The sequence below is a fragment of the Ambystoma mexicanum genome, chromosome 4q (genome assembly GCF_040938575.1).
Source record: "Ambystoma mexicanum isolate Mex_15411 chromosome 4q, UKY_AmexF1_1, whole genome shotgun sequence".
In the NCBI taxonomy this organism is placed as follows: domain Eukaryota; kingdom Metazoa; phylum Chordata; class Amphibia; order Caudata; family Ambystomatidae; genus Ambystoma; species Ambystoma mexicanum.
The window spans coordinates 910,797,701-910,816,039 of NC_090928.1; positions in this window are offsets into that span (position 1 = coordinate 910,797,701).

Consider the following 18,339-nt stretch of genomic DNA (forward strand, 5'->3'; position numbering starts at 1 on the left):
TGGGGGAAGGAGAGGAAAGACAGAATACCTCTGAGAAGATGCAGTTGGAAATTTGACTTTTTAGAGACCTCAGAGATGTGGGCGGAGAAGGAAAGGGAGGAGTCAAAGATGAACCCGAGGTTCTTAGCCTCGCAGGTGGGGGTAGGAGGAGGGCCAAGGGAGGCCGGCCAGAGAGTGAGGGGAAAGGATGGTGAAGGTGTGCCGATGAGGAGGATCTCCGTCTTTCTGTCATTCAGACAAAGATCATTGGTGGCACACCAATCTTGAATGGCAGTTAGGCAATCAGAGATGAGAGAGGGAGAGGAGGTGGCAGAGGGCAGCTTGAAAATGAGTTGAGTGTCGTCAGCGTAGCACTGGAAATTTGAGCAGAAAATGGCAATGCAGTGGGCGAGAGTTGCCAGGTATTGGTTGAAAAGCCAGGGCGAGAGGTTAGAGCCCTGGGGAAACCACAGGTGGAGAGGAAGATAGATGAAAGGAAGGACCCAAGTTGGACCTGCGGGGGTCGATCTGAGAGGAAAGAGGTCAGCCAGGCCAGAGCCTGATCAGTGATACCCAGGTTTTCACAGAGACGGTTGAACAGGATGGTATGGTTGACCGTGTCAAAGGCAGAAGAGAGATCGAGGAGGATGAGGACAGAGGGAATGTTGGAGTCAAGGTTGGCGAGCAGATCTTCACGGATGTTCAGGAGAGCAGTTTCCGTGCTTCTGGCAGCTCTGAAGCCAAACTGGTGGTCATGGAGACAGCCGACAGAATTGGAATGAAGGTTAAGCTGAGAGATGGCCAACTTTTGCAGGAGTTTGCCAAGAAAGGGAGTAATGGAAATTGGGTGATAGTTAGCTGGACACGAAGGATCAGCTGTGGGTTTCTTGAGAAGAGGATGCACAAAGGAGTGCTTCAGAGGGGAGGGGAAGGATCCAGAGGCAAAGGAGTGGTTGCAAAAATCAGCAAGGGCCGGAGCGAGGGTGTCAATGTGGTCCTTGATGGTTTTAGAGGAACAGGGATGAACCTGTTTTGAAGAGGCTTTCATAGATCGGACTTGTCTAGCAACCTTGTCAGGGGTGAAAAGAGGAAAGGACGAGAAGGATGGTGGGAGGGTGGCTAAAAGAGGCTCAGCAAGCACAGATAGAGAGGGAAGAGGAGGGGTGTGGGTGGAGAGGGTGGACAGGATGTCCTGGGTTTTTTAAATGAAGTGAGAGACAAGGGCATTGCAATCAGCCTGGGAGGCAACAGGAGGGGTAGAGACAGCAGCAGGGTTGGCCAGCTCCTTGCAGATTTTAAAGAGTTCAGCCGAGTTGTTAGATGCCGCATATACACGAGCTTGAATGTGGACTCTCTTCTTGGAGACAGAGAGTCGGCATTGCCTTTGTATCAGGCGACAGGCCAGTTTGTCAGAGGACGAACAGGAAGTCCTCCATTTCCTTTCAGCTGCCCTACACTTACGTTTAAGTGTAGCTAGGTCAGAGTCATACCAGGAATTGCACTTGGCTTTGGACTTCAAATGGATCCTCATGACAGGGGCAAGAGCATCAAGTGTATCCGAAATTGAAGAGTAGAGCAGAGACAGGGCTGTGCCAGGATGTGAGACAGCCAAAGGTGGAGGGGGGAAGAGAAAGTGGCGGCAAAAGCCTCAACTGACACACGCTTCATGGGCTGGATGTCCGAGAAGGTAGGTGGCAGTGTTGGGGTAGGCTTGGCTTGGGGGGAAGAGAGGGAGAGATGAGATGAGAGGAGGGAGTGATCGCTCCAGGCGAGAGGAGTGGTCAGAGGGATGGAGAGAGGGAGGTTAGAGGAGATCAAGACATCCAGTGTGTGCCCTGCAGAGTGAGTCGGCCAGAGGGGATCGATGGACAGGGAGAGGGAGTCGCAGAGGTCACGGAAGAGTACAGAGGCGGAGCAAGGAGAGTCTAAATGTATATTTAGGTCACCGAGGAGGAGTTGAGTGGTAGAGGCCAGGAGGGAGGAGGAGAGGTCTGCCCACTCAGAGAGAAATGAGGTGATTTGACCAGGAGGCCGGTAGATGGTAACCACAGTAAGGGAATGGGTAGGTGAGAGAGAAAGCCTACAGACAAGGCATTCAAAAGAGGAGTAGGTCTGAGTGGGAATGATAGAGGCAGGAATCCACTCAGGAAAGATCAGGGCTGCCCCCCCCCCCCCCCCACGGACCGGGAGGATCTGGGTGCTGACAGGATCTTGTAGCCATCAGGGAGGAGAGTGTCAAAGCTCATGACAGAGCTGGCCGTAAACCATGTCTCAGTAAGACCAAGGACATCAAGGTCTAGTTCTTCAAGGAGGTGGCAGATGTCAGAGGAGTGTTTGACGGCAGAGCAAGAGTTGAGGGTGGCAATATGAAGAAGGTTGGCAGCCTTAAAGACCTTCCGGGGAGGGGTACAGATCAGAGGTACGCCCTGCGGAGGAGAAAGAGCCCTAGGAGGGGCAGAGGAGGAGGAGAGAGAGGGCAAGGTAGCCAAGGGGGGAGAGGAGAGGACAGCAGGAGATGAGAGGAAATTGATGAGGCGACGAAAGAGGAGGAGATTGGCCTGAGGGCCTTGGACCATGACAGTGCCATTTAGGTAGACATTAATGATGACTTTAGAGGAGTCGAGGGAAGCCATGAGAACTTCCCAGCGAGTGCCACCATTAATGGGAGAGGAGGAGATAGGGCAGAGCACAGAGACCATATGAGGAGTCCATAGATCTGGCGAAGGAACGACAAAGAGGATGCCGGTAAGGGTCTGTCTGGCGGAAAGCATTGGAGTAGGTGTCGACGATAGGAAGACTAGGATTAGAGGCCAAGATATCCTTTTTGCACTTCTTGTACATGGATGTGGGTGCTGCACTGTGAGCAGCCTGTCACAGGTACGCCATTCCATGCTTTCTAGTATGAAAGAAAGGTGATCCAAAAGTTACTGACTCATGTTTTAAAAAAAGCTTTGCATTAACACTGTCAGTATTTTACTCAGTCAATTACATTTTCACACCAGCTGATGAGTGATGAGTGTCTTTGCATGCCCTTTGAACAACGGGACCCATTTTGAAGGCCAGTGTACATTCTTGTCTTGCTTAATGATAGAATCTAAAGGACAATGCTTGGCCCAGCCTTTTCTTTTGTGAAGACTAGAAATGTGATCTCAAGATACACTTACAAATATTTTTGGACGCTATGTAGACAAATCCTGGTTTCAGCAAAATACAATATCCATAAAATTATCTACAGAGATCATGAAATGAAGACATCAAAAATAGATCAATGTCTCAAAGAGCCAACGTGTTGGAGGAAACCTAGAAGCCCCTGTGACTAAAAAATACTTTAACAATTCCATGGGCCCACCTCGTACTTTGGGTTTGATTGGGGGATCTGAGTACACATCGTACATCAGAACATCCGATTAATTTAACAAGCAAACATTTGCAAATATTCATGAACCGTTCCCCCCAAATGACCATAATGCTAACATTGGCATTTAATGACAAGCAACAAGCACAACCTTGCATGAACAGTACTGCATACTTCCCTTATCATGCCACACTCAGAAGTGCCAGCTTCCTTCAAGATATTTAATGCCTGATTACTTGAAAAACAGCTACAGTCACGTGGATTACCAACTAGAACAGCTACTCTCAGACTTCTAATATTGCATGCATACTTTGGAGACTCTGGGCCTCATTCCGAGTACGGCGCTAACCAATGGCGCTATTAACGCCTTGGTTGACGCCGTACCCGGACCGGCAGCGCCTTGGTGGATGGCGGAATCACCGCCCCATTCCAAGGTTGGCGGGGCGGTAATTCCCCATTCACCAAGGCTCTTCCCCATTCCCAAATGAGCCCCCATAGGGCTCAATGGGAATGGGGAAGATGCAAATAACGGTGACCGTTCATTACCGTCACCGTTATTGGCTTGGAGGCCCCTTTGCGCCCTCGACTTTAACACCTGCTCAAAGCACCGGTTACCGTTACCGGTGGCCGCTATCCCTTACCGCCATACTCGGAATGAGGCCCTCTGCTTCGGTTTGTTTCGAGTTTACCAGCCAGTGGGACGCTATCATAATTCAAGTACCACATTCATATCCTAGAGCTTCTGCCTCCATTTTGTGGGCTCTACCAGCCAGCAGTCCCGCTCTCATGCTCCTAGTAATGCCCTCACTCATGGGAGGTTCCGACACAGTTTATTTGGCTCTTCTAACCAGTGGAACAGCTCTCATACTGCTAGGTTTAGAAGAATAATCTGGGGGATTTGCCTCAATGTGATTGTTTTACCAATCAGTAGGCAACATCTGAATTTGTACGGGACTCTCACAGTTTTCCATGTCCCCTATTGTTCTATGTTCTTGCCCAGGGATCTATAAGATGGTAGGATGGTAGGGTGGTACCACATCATGTACCACTCTATGGCATCTTCCAATGCCATGTAGGCCACTTTTGCCCAACTGACAGGTACCAGGCAATGAAGGCAAAATGTGCCTGCATGCCTCTTATAACCAGTGGAACAGCTCTCATACTGCTAGGTTTAGAAGAATAATCTGGGGGATTTGACTCAATGTGATTGTTTTACCAATCAGTAGGCAACATCTGAATTTGTACGAGACTCTCCCAGTTTTCCATGTCCCTTATTGTTCTACGTTCTTACCCAGTGATCTATAAGATGGTAGGGTGGTACCACATCATGTACCACTCTATAGCATCTTCCAATGCCATGTAGGCCACTTTTGTCCAACTGACAGGCAATGAAGGCAAAATGTGCCTGCATGCCTCATGTTTCTTTTCTCTACCCACACCTGCCCAAATGACCTGATATCCACCTCCACCAACAGCTGACTAGAATGCTGGTAATCTCAAAAAGGCCTTGTTAATAGATGGTGCCACTGGTGCAGGCTCAGTTTGGTAGTAGGGTTAGAGGCAGGTGAGGTGCTGCCTCTGTTCACATTTTAGGCCAGATTTTGAAGTTCTTATGAATCACTATGGTGCATGAGTTGTGATTGTATTTAGGTTCATTTTCCTGACCGACATTTGGCAGGGATTCCATTTTGGTATACATACCCTCACTGAATAGTGTTTCTCTCTGGCATTTTGACATACTCCCAAACTCCTGACCACATGGACATTATCATGGTTGACATGAATTCTGACCTGCCTAAAGAATTGCAAGAAAAGCCAGTGCCTGTGTCTGCCTTTCCCCATTGCATTGGATGGGTAGGCAATGGTTAGTGGGCCCATCCTCCCTTGAAGTTAGCTGCTGCCTCAGCATGTCTTGCTCTGCATTTCCACCACAATAGCCTGTTTTATGGCACCATTGTCCACTTTAATCTGTATGGCTACCTCTGCCTGCATCTAATATACCACCACCTTCTGTGCATCTCCTGAATCTATATACTGCCGTACATGCTGCACAAAGTCTTGGAGTGGTGTGCAGCTACCACCTCCTCCTCCTGATTTGCCATGGCAGTCGAGCATCTCCATACACATATGCCCACCAAAACAATCTAAAATAGCATCCTCACATACTAACACCTCAGACCCCAGACCCACATTGTTGCATGCAGATGAATAAATAAAACATAGATGGGGATCTCTTAGATCTACGGTCTTTCGCGCCTTGAAACACTTGTTTATAGGCGCATTATAAATGACATATCATATATCGTATCATATCATATCAGTGAACCAATCAGAAGGAGTGCATTAAACAAGGTGCCATCTAAATTCAATCACACAATTAAGTTATCAATCAGGTGGCCCACTGCTCTATGAAAAGAACCCAATGTTTTGGAGAGGAGCGTGTTTTAGAAGTTGGTTGTGGAGAAAGCAGGAGTGTGTATTATAAAGCTGCAAGGATGATGGAAGTGGCAAGGAGGAGGGTCAGAGGAGTAAAGATTAGGCGAGAAAATGAGCTCCAAGAGAGAATTGAAAGGAGCGAACAACCAGGAAACTTGAGGTTGTGGAGATTAAGAGGGGTGGAGAGTAGGTGAAGGAGAGCAAGTGGCACCATCAGGAGGAGAAGGAAAGGACAAGTGAGAGGAAAGAGATGGCGGAGGGTGTAAAGAATAAATAGGTGATAGAGAGTAAAGATACCATCATGAGATCGTGATAAAAATATCAAAGAAGAAGAGAAAGGGTGGTGACAGGGAAAGTTGAGATTAAGCTGGGGAAAAAGAGAGTAGGATGAGAGAACCAGAGCATGGTAAGGCACCAATGAAGAAAGGAACAAGTGGGCAACTGAGGCAGGGAGAGGCAGTGAAGATTAGACATTCAGAAGGGGAAGATAGCTCAGAAGGGGGAGTTGTCAGAGACAAGTGGAATCAAGCTAGCAGAGTGATTGAGGCTCAAATGCTGTATAAGACTGTGTCAATGTCAGCAACCAGTATCCTTGGGCTCAAGCCTTGTAATCTCTGATACCTCCACAGTCTTCACTAAGATGCAGCAACGTCTTCTACATGGCCTCTAGTAACCCCTACCACCAAGAGTGGTGATGCATGATACACATCAAGAGGAAAATGACAACCCAACTGTGACAAAATACAAGTGCAAAACCAAAAAGCCAAGAGACAAATGTTAGTGTACTGACACTTTGAATACTGTGCTTGACCTTTTAACTGCCCATGAATGGTGTCATAAGGGAGAGGCAATAGGACAGCTGGACTGTGGTCAGGGTTTAAGTGGGCTAGGGCTAGCTGGGGCTGAGACCCGGCAGTCTCCAAAGAGGGGTCCCACGCTGGGCTCCTGCGGGGGCTCACCCCCGACTAGCCCCAGCCACGCTGACACCTGAGGCAGCCTGTGTAGCTGAAGTGTTGCAATTACACAGGCTGCTTGCAGGTGCCAGCACTTCGAATTAGAAAAAAGAAAAGGAATTGCTGCCTTTTCTTTTTCTAAACCGAAGTGTTAGCACCTGCAAGCAGCCTGTGTAACCATGCAACATGTTGGCTACACAGGCTGCTTGATGTCTCTGTACTGAGAAACAGGAGAAGGGCTGGACGGCCCATCCCTCTGCTTGTTTTCAAGTAAATAGTCATCATGCAGCATGAAGAACCTTTGCATCATGCTGCATGATGAATTTACTCGAAAAAACAAACAGAGAGCTGGGCTGTCCAGCCCCCTTCTGTTTCTGAGTACAGAGCCATTAGCAGCAGGAAGACCTTTCATTCAAGGAGCCCGTAGGTAAAGCATTGCACCATAGGGATCCTTGAATGAAAGGACTGCCTGCTCCTTGCGAGCACGGGAACACTGGTGTCACACCTTTGTTGCGCCCAGCCCTTATTTTGCCCATAAGGGGGCTGGGCGCATAAAAGGTAATAATGTCAGTGCGCCTCGGCTCTGCTCCTTGTACCAGCCCCCCCTCCTCTTACAGGTTGAGGGCATAGGTATGGGTGTACTTTGGCCATACCCCCTCAGTAGAACCCCCCCCTGGATTTCTAATCCTACCTAAGGAACTGACTATGGTCCACTAGAAAGCTGATTTGTTTTCTTAATCATTAAACCCTACTCTTTGGCATGTCAGTTGCATAATAAAGACTCTTGATCTCTGAGACCGTGAATTCAAATTGTCTGCTGATCCCCCAGCCATGATAATGCCACATCTTGACAATAGCACAGTGAAAGTCCATAGGACAAGCCGAAGGTGTATTGGCTTCTGAGTTTAGAAGGCTGTTACAGTACTCATTTCCAGTGGCATGGCAAGTGTAGGGACAAGACCACTGCTTGCCCCCCCCACAAGATGTACACCTGCTAAATCATTACTAATTTACAAAACCTAAAACTGAGTGTTGGGGAGAAATTGGACCCCCACCCGGGCTTCTGGGGGTCTGAGCTATGGGATACCCCAACACCTCCCATTTTGCCCAAAGAAATGCAGCAGAGTCCCAAGCAGGCAGCAACATGTTCCAAACTGCGTTTATTTCTGGGCAGCAAAAAAGAAAAAAAAACACACACAGAGCTTTGTGCACAGCGAAAATCCAGGCACCGTCTCCCCCGGGGCTGGCTTGCAAGCCAGCTTTGTAACACACTGCAGGCTGACCTCATAGAATTGGACCAGCTCCCAGAAACCTATCTCATCCTGCTATTGGCTGCTAAGTGATAAGTTACCTATGTAGCCCTTATAGGAAGCCTGATAATTGGACATTAGGACTTTTGCGTAAGTGGGTTGGTTTAGCCGCGCCACCCCTATTACCTAACTCTAAAATTGTTGCAGTATAAAGCTGTTCCCATCAGTTTTAGCTGAAACAGGCTTTTCGCCCCTGGGCCCTCAGCGTTCATTGGCCAGAGCTGAGCCATTCTTGTTACAATTATGTTTCAAATGATGTGTGAGTCTTCTTGCGTTCCCAGGGAACAACACTGGGCTCTGGATGTTCTGCCGTGGCTTACTCATATTGGTGAAAAATTTAAAATGTTTGTCTGCCAGGGTTCACTGTCGTTCAAAGAAAGTAATCTTATCTTACTGTGCGACCTTGGCTGCTCCTGGGTTTGCGAGGAGCATTGCTGAAGTCAGCACAAATCCCCACTGCGGCTGGTGTTCACTGAGACGAATGCACTTGGCTATGATTTCCCTGAAACATGGCTTTACGCTGTGCAATTAGATCAGGTTAGTTCATATAGGCATCTGCAAGCCTTTAAACAGGGATTCTTGTGCTTTGTAGATTATGGTATTACTGCATTGTCTAATGTAGCATGGAAGTTGCAATGTTGGTGAAGTGGGTGTCTTTCAGCATATTTGTCACCCATGGGTGCACTGGGGCCCGGTTCAAATGATAAGTGTGCTCCTTATTCTTCCTGCTGTCCTGTCTGTCGATGTGCCTGGGGTGAGGGGCAGGAGTTTGATCTCGATTTTCCCTCTTCATGAGAAAATCTGGAGATGCCTGAAATATCTTTCAGATACCCATGCCCACATGCGATTCACAAAGAGTTAATGTATCTCAGAGAAGCTCCACAAATATTCAGATTTGCTTCTGTTTTCATTTTTTACAGAAACTTCAATTTGCTCAATGTCACCTATCATGTATGAAATAACGAACCATTCATTGTTTTTAGACCCATGTTATATTCTGTCCTGGTACTTGTGCTCATCATTCTAATGTGCAGAGGAATCCAACATGACATGTTCTAAAACACCTGGATTTGATTAACATGATTTTAAATCTCTGTCCCGCAATATTTCGAGGAATCATGAGTATACTTGTACTGATCTCAGGTGACAAAATTGGGCAGTGGTTTGTCTACATTAGATTACCAGGTTTTGGGACAGCTGAATTTTCAGAATGAGCAATCAAATTGCATGGAGATTACTGTGGTGTGGTAGAAGTAGAAAAATATAAACATTTACCTCTCCCAATGAAATAAATATATATATGTATATATAGATTCAGTAACAAATCCTACGTAAGACAGACTTAAGTTAGTCATGATTTATGGCATCAGCACCCTTAGAATTCAGAGGGTATAGCGAGTGACAGTCATTCAACTCAGAGACTCAGGCCATGATCATATGCATGACATTACAGCAGGGATTAACAATAGGACAAGAAATGACACAATGGGTGACATCTAAGGAGACAGGTAGCCTGTAGTAAAATGGTTGTCACTTCCCAAATCTGCTGAATTTCAAGGGTTTTGTTGTGATAAATATATTAACTACAGATTTTTCACTGAATTCCAATGGTTTTGTTATAGTCTATCTTCTTCGACTGTGGTCACTGTACATGTTGCCCCAACTATTAAATAATTGGGAAGGCCACTCTACATGTCACCTATGGTCATGTTCCCCTCCTTAGTAACCCTAGTAGTTAACCAGATTCTGACAGCCATGGCCCTAGGGTATTGTGGGGTACATTTACCAGCCCAGCAGAACTTCTCCTACACCACCAAACTGCATTTTCAGCAGTTGCATGAAGAATGGATGCACTGGCTTTGCTGAGCACCTATTCCCTGGCATCAAAACTGCGTTTCAGCAGTTACCAAAAATAATGGCTGTGCTCGCTATGTTGAGCACGTATGGGGCGAGAGGAAACATAGAACATCCCGAAAATGACTAAAAGTGTTTTCTTCATGTGTACCAAAGAAAATAATTCAAAGGCAGCGTTGCTATGCTGCCAGCTCAAAACTTCCCACTGAAAAAGAAAATATTCTGTGGTTAAAATTACTGCGCACTGATGCCATTTCCATTGTTTTCAACATTACACAGTTTGGTTCCATTAAGAAACATCTATGTTCATCCATATTCAGGTTATACACCAGCAAAAGAGGTGTGTCAAATAAAAATCTGGGAAATAGCAGAGAAATTCACTCCAGGCCATGCGGCAAGCATTTTCCTTTTGCAACAAAATAACACAGGAAAACTCTTCACAAGAAGCTTGCTCTCTCTTTGCTTATGTCAGATTCAAATAACCCTTGTGTTGAACAGATTCCTGTGTATTAGAAATGGACCAGGGCTATGGAAATGTTCAGAATAAAGATGCATGGAAAAACCGCATTTGTAAAGTGACATCCGAGAAAAATTAACCCACATGTAAAATTGTGCTTTTGCCAAGTAGAAAAATGCCTTTTGAAAGTGAAATGTTAAAATGATGCCCTGTGCTTGCACAGAAATGTGATGGCAGATGGGGGTTTGCTCTAAAATATACATGATATGTACTCCTAAAAAGACTTGCTTTCTGTTTAAAGAAAGGACAAATAAATAAATAAATAACATTACTTTGAGACCAGCAGAACAGGTTTGGCAGGGACTGGCTTCAAACGGCCCCTCCTCCCCAGAATTACCTTCCCCAAGGGAACCAGCCCCTGGGCACATGAAAGGAGCCAAGGTGTGGAATGTGGCGACCTCGTCAGACTTCCTGGCATTTGGATCAGGGGAACTGGCCTTGTCATGGGCAAGTGTGAATTCCTGGTAACACCTCTCTTCAGCTGCATCTGCCAAAATGAAAGATTGCTATGGTAGCCCTGCTTCCCAAAGCTGACACAGTGACGGGCGGATGACTGGGGTAATCTTAAGGACAGGCCTCCAGTGGCAGATGCCATCCATTTGATTTAAAGGACTTTTTGATATCAAAGTATTTATTTCAGTAACCTAAACTTGCATTTTATGGTTATATACCCAGTGATAATATGTATATATGTAGACAATTGTAACATTGTAGGTGAGATGCTTTCCATGGAAATGGCGAAAGATTGCCAGAATGAGTAAACAATATCGCACAAACTTGGCGTTTGGACAGAAATGTCAATGTCCCTTGTGAAATATGCAATCTGCCTATCTAATTTTCCTGATGATGACATTTATAAATATAAGTGTTTTGCTCCATAACTGATTTTGGCAAAAGTAACTTTGGTAGAACAAAGCACATTGTAAAAAAAAACACACACTAACATTGACTCACTTCATTCAGTCCAATCTGCTGACAGGGAGACGGAGACATCCACAGGCTGACCTATCCGATTCTTAGAGGAAGGCCTAGCTTAGTTCTGCCCACATCATAAAAATCCTCTGATGTCATCCAGCCTTTATAAGGAGGAATCTTAGTGGGAGTCAGGACATTCAAAAATCAAAGATTCAAAAATCCAACTCAACAGCCAGAGATCCAGACATTCCACATTCACCCTGCAAGATTCCAAATTCCAGTGCCAGGCCAGGGGTAGCTGATAGCAGATCCAGCCAGAACTTCCTACCCAGGCTGAACCTCTAATCCAGAATTAAACCCTACACAAACACAAATCCCAATAATGTTGGGATTAGCCTGCTTTGCCCAGATACCTGCTTTGTCCAGCTACCTGCTTTGTCCTGCTGATGCGCCCCGCTGTCTACTAAGACCAGACTCTGGTTGCTCTGCTTTGTCCCTAGAGGAGAGCCCCTTGTTGCCGAAGTGACCAGATCTTTGTTCCGTGTCCCAAGGTCCGGTTGGCTATCCAAACTATTCCATTCAAGTGCTTTTTGTAAGTATTTTCCTTCCCCAGTAACCAAAAACTGCATCCCTTGCTTTGTTACTTGGTATTATGGCCTATCCCATAGAAATCCTATAAATACCCTAGTAAATTCTTAAATTGTCAGAATCCCTTGTGTATTCTGTCCTTAGGAAAATCCATAGTAATCTCCATGTGTTAGTGCCATTCTTTCCAAATCATTTCAGTCTGTTGTATAAGTCCTTAGTACTATTTTGAATAATTTAATTAATTCCCATATAGAGCTGAACGCGGCATGGATAGGTTGACCTTTCAAGTAACCTCCTCGCGTACCGTGTCTTTCTTTAACAATCTAGCCATTAAAAATATAGTTGCAGTAGAAACTGCTTTCATTTTTAAAACCCGATTTCCTTTCCCTTTTATAATCCCATACTGTCATCAAAGTCACCCTTTCACTTTCATATAATACCTATGTGCCTTTGGACCTTAGCATTAAAAGCGCATTCCGATTGTGTCTGTTTAGCTCATTTTCTATGCCGTTTGCTATTTTAAAACTGTGAAACATAACAATTGCAATTTCGCCACGTGTGATTCTTGCTGCACTGTTTCCTTCCATAGTCGATTTTCTACACTGTATGCCCGTTGTTTAGCACATTGCTTTGTATCTTGCAAGTTTTCTTGTTTCATTAGAAAAGCCACATCCATTCTTGCCTTATTCATTCAATCGCACATGTAAAATAACTGTTTAGTAATTCCGAGTGCCATTTTGCTCATTTTTCAAGGGAGCTCAATCCTATTTATGCCTCCCATTCAGGGATGGTAGGTCGGATTTTTTTCAATCTGAATTTTACATAGTATACCTGACTCCTTGCTACTCCTTTCCACCAACACAGAATTTGGTTAACAGGGGACTGAGGGGGTGCTGCAGGGGAATGCTTAACTGTGGTGCCATTTAAAAGCACTACTCAAAAAGTAATTTTGCTTTCATTCATTTGTGCATTGTATATGTTATACTGGAAGTTTAAACTAAGTGTATTCCATCATTTTACTGTGTAATTATCATCCTTTGGTGATTACTCCCTTATATTGAATGTGTTTGATTTTATTCATAATGAAAAATAAATAAATGTTCTATCATTACACACTGGTCTGGTTCAGGGTCCATTGAGACCCGTTGTGTATGTTAAAGGGGGGTGTGAGATGCCTTCTCAAAGCTGAATCCAAATTCATAAATTTAAAAGCGTTTTGATTGTGCGCTGCATCCCTGGCCAGTATAAAGAGTCCTGGCCTGGAGTGTGACGCCTCTTTAAAATCCTTAACAGTATACATGCAGTTGAACCCATTAAGTAAGTAACTAGATCCCTTCATCCAGGTTGCAACAATTAGTCAATATATCCCTCTGGGTCTACTGGCCATTGACAATTTACATATTACACTAAATTGGTGAGCAGACTGGCTGAGGCCCATAGACCATTGGTCCTTATCTTTTCCCCCCACTCTTTTTATTCCTGTGATCATTTATCACGCAATTGATCTATGGGTACATCTATAGCATTTTATGTTCCACGGGTAATCATTGTTGGTGCTCATTCCCACAGTAATGCAGTGCATGCCTCTTTCACTTTGTGTGATGCATTTGTTTTTCTGAGCGGGTCTTGTGACGTTAACGTGAGAATCCCACCAGATCCCTGCAGGATTCTTGCAGTAAGCTAAGCATTTTCTCAACCCCAACCTAGGGCCATCTCTGTCTTTCATCCTAATGCAGGTCAACACATAAGTATCCTTTAGAGAAGAAAACGTACCATCTGTTTTATCCTGCAGAGAAACTAACTGCATTCACTGATGAGAAGTGAAGTTTACTCCATGTGCCAGGTAGCCGTTATACACGTGGCACAGCCTTTGTATAATGAATATTGGGGTGGTGTTCCTCTATTATGCACAGCTAAGCGGCCCTATTGCGGCTGTAGGGAGAGCTTCCCTTACATGCCACTATGTGGGATGGGAGCTGACTCCAGGGCCTCTGCTCTGAAAGCACTAGGTGGCACTTAGGAGGCCTGGCCATTTGGATTCTATGATGGAAATTGGGTTGGAGCACCAGCATGTCTGGAAGAGCACAGGGTTTGGCTCCAAATCTGAGCAGTCTTTGGGATCTTCGGAGGCGCAACCCCCGGTTATAGTACTGGAGCAGAGCTGTGAAGGAGTGGGGCAGAAAGACCAAGGAGAAAAAGAGGTTCACCTGAAATATGTTGGAGTGAACATTCGTGAAAATGAGTGTGTGGAGCAGGGGTTGAAAAGCCACATCTTGTGTCAGTTTGTTGTTACTGAGTGCAATAGAAAGCAGAACTCAGAAATATATTGACCACATACTTTGCTTTGGATATGAACAGATGCCAGCAAAGAAATCTCTCTCTCTCTCTCTCTCTCTCTCTCTCTCTCTCTCTCTCTCTATCTCTCTCTCTGCTTCGCTTGCAATGAACACGCCTGGGGGTTAGTGCTGCCATGCTCTATTTGGGTCAGGCTCAAAATAGCATCAAAACAGCTAACCTGAAAAACAGAAACTGGTAATTGCATGCCTCAAAACAGCTTAAATGAACTTTGCATTTATGTTCATAGTGTTGAGGCCCATGATTCGCCATTGACGTCTTTGTCATAACTGTCGAACCGTTACCCTCCCATTGCTCCTAACTTCACAATCAACTGCCATTGTTTCCCTCAATTTCTTCAATTTCTTGACCGAATCTCCTTGCATCCAAAAACCTAGAACAGTGCATGTAGACGTTATGTAATCGTGACTTGTGTGTGCATCTTTGTGTAGCTAAACACATGAAGACACTAACAGCTGAGTAAAGCTATATCCAGGCACCTTACACTTTGTGTGCAGTACCATCCTCATAGTACACAAGTACATACACACACAGAAGTGTGCAGAAAGACCACAAAGAGATGTGCATTTACACTCCTATGATAAATTCAGCATGTGTGCAGTTTGACCGCAACGCCAGCCACAGATCAGTGCACCCAAATGGTCATAATGTTATTGCATGTGTATTTGTAACACACTTACACACAAACACGCATTCCTGTATAGCTAGTCTCAGATACTACTACCAGGACCCTGTACATATAAACCCTACTTGGCATTGGGTGTCAGCAATCTCTTACATCTGTCCTGCAAGTTGACATTGGCTAATCTCTTACTGACTCTATCTGCAGTATCCACAATTGGGACCAGATCTAGCACGGGAGTGTAGTACCACATATGGAGAATATCTCTAACATTATCCGTCCCACACACAACCTGTAGGTACAATTTATTCTACACATTCCAACTCTTAGCAGCATGCCACTGAGATTGGGCACAGGAGTGGCACTACCCAGTCCATACAGGAGGATGTGAGGAATCTCATACCAGAGTCCATGCCTTCAACAAACTGGTCACTGAATGCATGATTAATCACAACACATGCATACGTACAAGCGAGCTGCAGAGACAAGCTCACAATGCAGGACTGAAGCACACCTCTGGCCATCGATGTACATCTGCTAGTCAAAGAATCGAGGCAATGGGCATCAGAAGCGCAAATCATCATAACAGCATACACCGGTCTGCCAAAACTCTGAGCTATCCAGTGGCAGCCTTTTCAGGCAAGGATACAGTGCTGTGAAGTCATACCAATGACAGTTATGCCCTAAAAGAAAACCGTTCACATTGGCATTCACAAGTGAAGTTGAATGGAATGGATATGCCATCTGGCAATGTGTACAGACAAGAGAGTGAAAGCCGAATAACCAGCAAACAGTTAGTGCTGCAGCCAACAATAGAAAGCAATAGAAAACGCTAAGGATGATATTCTCAAAACTTGTTTTTGCGACAAATAAAGTTGTGCACCAAGTCACAAATGGCATTTTAATGTGTACATTAGAGATGGACACATTCAAATGCCCTGCTCCACCATCTTTGCACAATTGCTTCAATAAATGGGGTGTTCCTTGGCACTCTAAGGGGAATTTCACATTCTCAAATGGAATGAACTTCAATTTATATAACTTCATGTGGACTCCTATTGAATGCGCAAATGGAGAAGGACCGTGCATGAAAGGGTCACTTCCTAACATTTCATGTATTTTCAATTCATTTGGACAACAGCTTTATGAACTGACGTCACCCTGCTTCCAATTCTATTCTCTAAACAGAGAGAGACATGTTGTTTTGCTTTTTACACATATCAGAATGATAGGACCTTAAAGGGCCCATCACTACAACATACTAATAAAGCACTCACGTGCTAGCACATTCCCAACACTAGAGTGTGCAAGATTGCTGGTCAACTCATCATGTCCACTGCTGATCAGCCCCTAGTAACGCAAAGGTCACCTTTACAATAAGATGATATGTTCATTTATCAAGGGAATGCAAATAAGAAAGTGCATCCTCTGTACGCCTTTTATTTGAATTCCTTTTTTCTATATTTGGCCCATAGAGTACAAGTACTGAAAAAAAACATTGGGCCTCATTACAAGTCTGGCGGTAACCATGCCAGTAAAACTAGTGGGTTGCCGCCGTCCTGCAAATTTTACTGGCACCTGGCTTGCCGGAAACACCGGGGCAGTAGAGCTCCGGAGGTCTGGGAAGTCAGGTGCCGATAAAATGTTAATTTCCTTTCCCATAGAGTCCCATAGGATCCTATGGGGTTGGGCAACACAGAAGCACCGGCACCTTTAATAACGGTGCTGGTGCTTCTGTGTAATTTTGTGGGCTGGTGCCGTCCTGTCTACCAGGGTCAGATCTGGCAGGCGGAATGGCACCTGCGGGCAGAGTTACACGGAAGCACTGGCACTCGTGGTGTGCCGGTCCGGTAACAACAGTGCCGGTAGACTTACTAGGAACCATTGTTACCGGACCGGCACACTTGTAATGAGGCCCATTGTATTGGCCCAAAACATAACTTTGAGTACCTTATAAAGTGATCACTTCAAAATAGACTGTATTGCAAACAAAAGCTCCAAAGGGAAAAAAGCACACAAGAACCTACAAGGAACCAATCAACATATCACCATGGGGAGGCCAACGCCACTTTGAACCAGATATAACAAGTTCCAACCAAGAAGACCCACAAGGAATGATAAGCAAACAGCAGAAAACACAAGAACCCACAAGAAACCAACCCACACAATAACACAGGGAGACTAATGCTTCTGTGAGCTTGATAAAACAAGAACCAACCAAAGGAAGCCACAAGGAAAGACAAGTAAACATGACCGCACAAGAGAAAAATCTGATCACTGCAGGTGATTAAAGAAGACACCCACAATAACTTAATCCTATACAGGACCTCCAATTGACATCCTCAAACCACTAATGACCACAAAGGGCCTGCTTGCCACTACACGCCCCCCTCTACAACAACAACTATAACACAAACACAGGTCCTGCAAGGAAAAACCAAAACCAGGGAAGCACAGGAAGGCTTTCACAACTGTGAACCCTAACAACTACAATTACTTAACCACAAACCCTAGGAATGTCAAACCTAGGTAATCACAGGAAGGCATTCAAAACTGTGAACCGAATATATACACAGGTAACCACAGGGAGACTGTCTCCACTGACTACAGTAACCTCTACAAAATCCAAGATCCAAGAACACATCCGGATGGCCAAACGGGAACTCACAAGAAAATACCAAACCATGGTAAGTGAAAGGGGACTATAACCAATGAACCTCAACACAACCAATGGCCTGTAAGAATATTTAGCAAACAGTACAGAGTACAGCACTACTGCACAAGTAGCACATTTTTTTTGCAGCACCACCACCACAAGGGTGCGGTGCATTGCTATATGGGTTACCAGATTAACAAGGAAAGACAGGCTATTCAGTCAAAAACGATTTTAACATATAAGATGCAAATCTATTTTTACAGTTAAAAGCACACGTGCTCATTTAAAAATGCACACTATTTTCACCTGAAATGCCTATGGTGCGAGAGACACATTTGAAAATTAACAGCTAACCTATTAACCATTAACCTGACTAATAAAACCTTATTTAACATAACCCACTAATAAAATGTGTTCTCCACTGCAGAATTAGGCATACTCTGAAAACCATTTAAATGTGTGTGCAGATTTTTTTTTCTTCTCTTCTCTGCCTGATTCTCCGTGTTTTTGTGCACAGTAACTGCAGGAAGAAGGAAGTCAGATTTGCAACAATTGCAAATGTATAAGCGAAGCTATTGTTGAGAGTAGGAGGATGAGAGATGATGATTTCATTGGGACACGTCATACAGAGGGCTGAGATGAAAGTTTTAGTGGGCAGTATCGGGGAAAAAGAGGGGAGACATTTTTCTGCACTACTGGGGAGAAGAAGCTGGCTGTGGGGCTCCTGACTGAATGCAGATTCCTGTGTCCTACTGCAGTCGAGATTGGGGAGAGCTGAAAGAAGGACCTTTCCACTGGC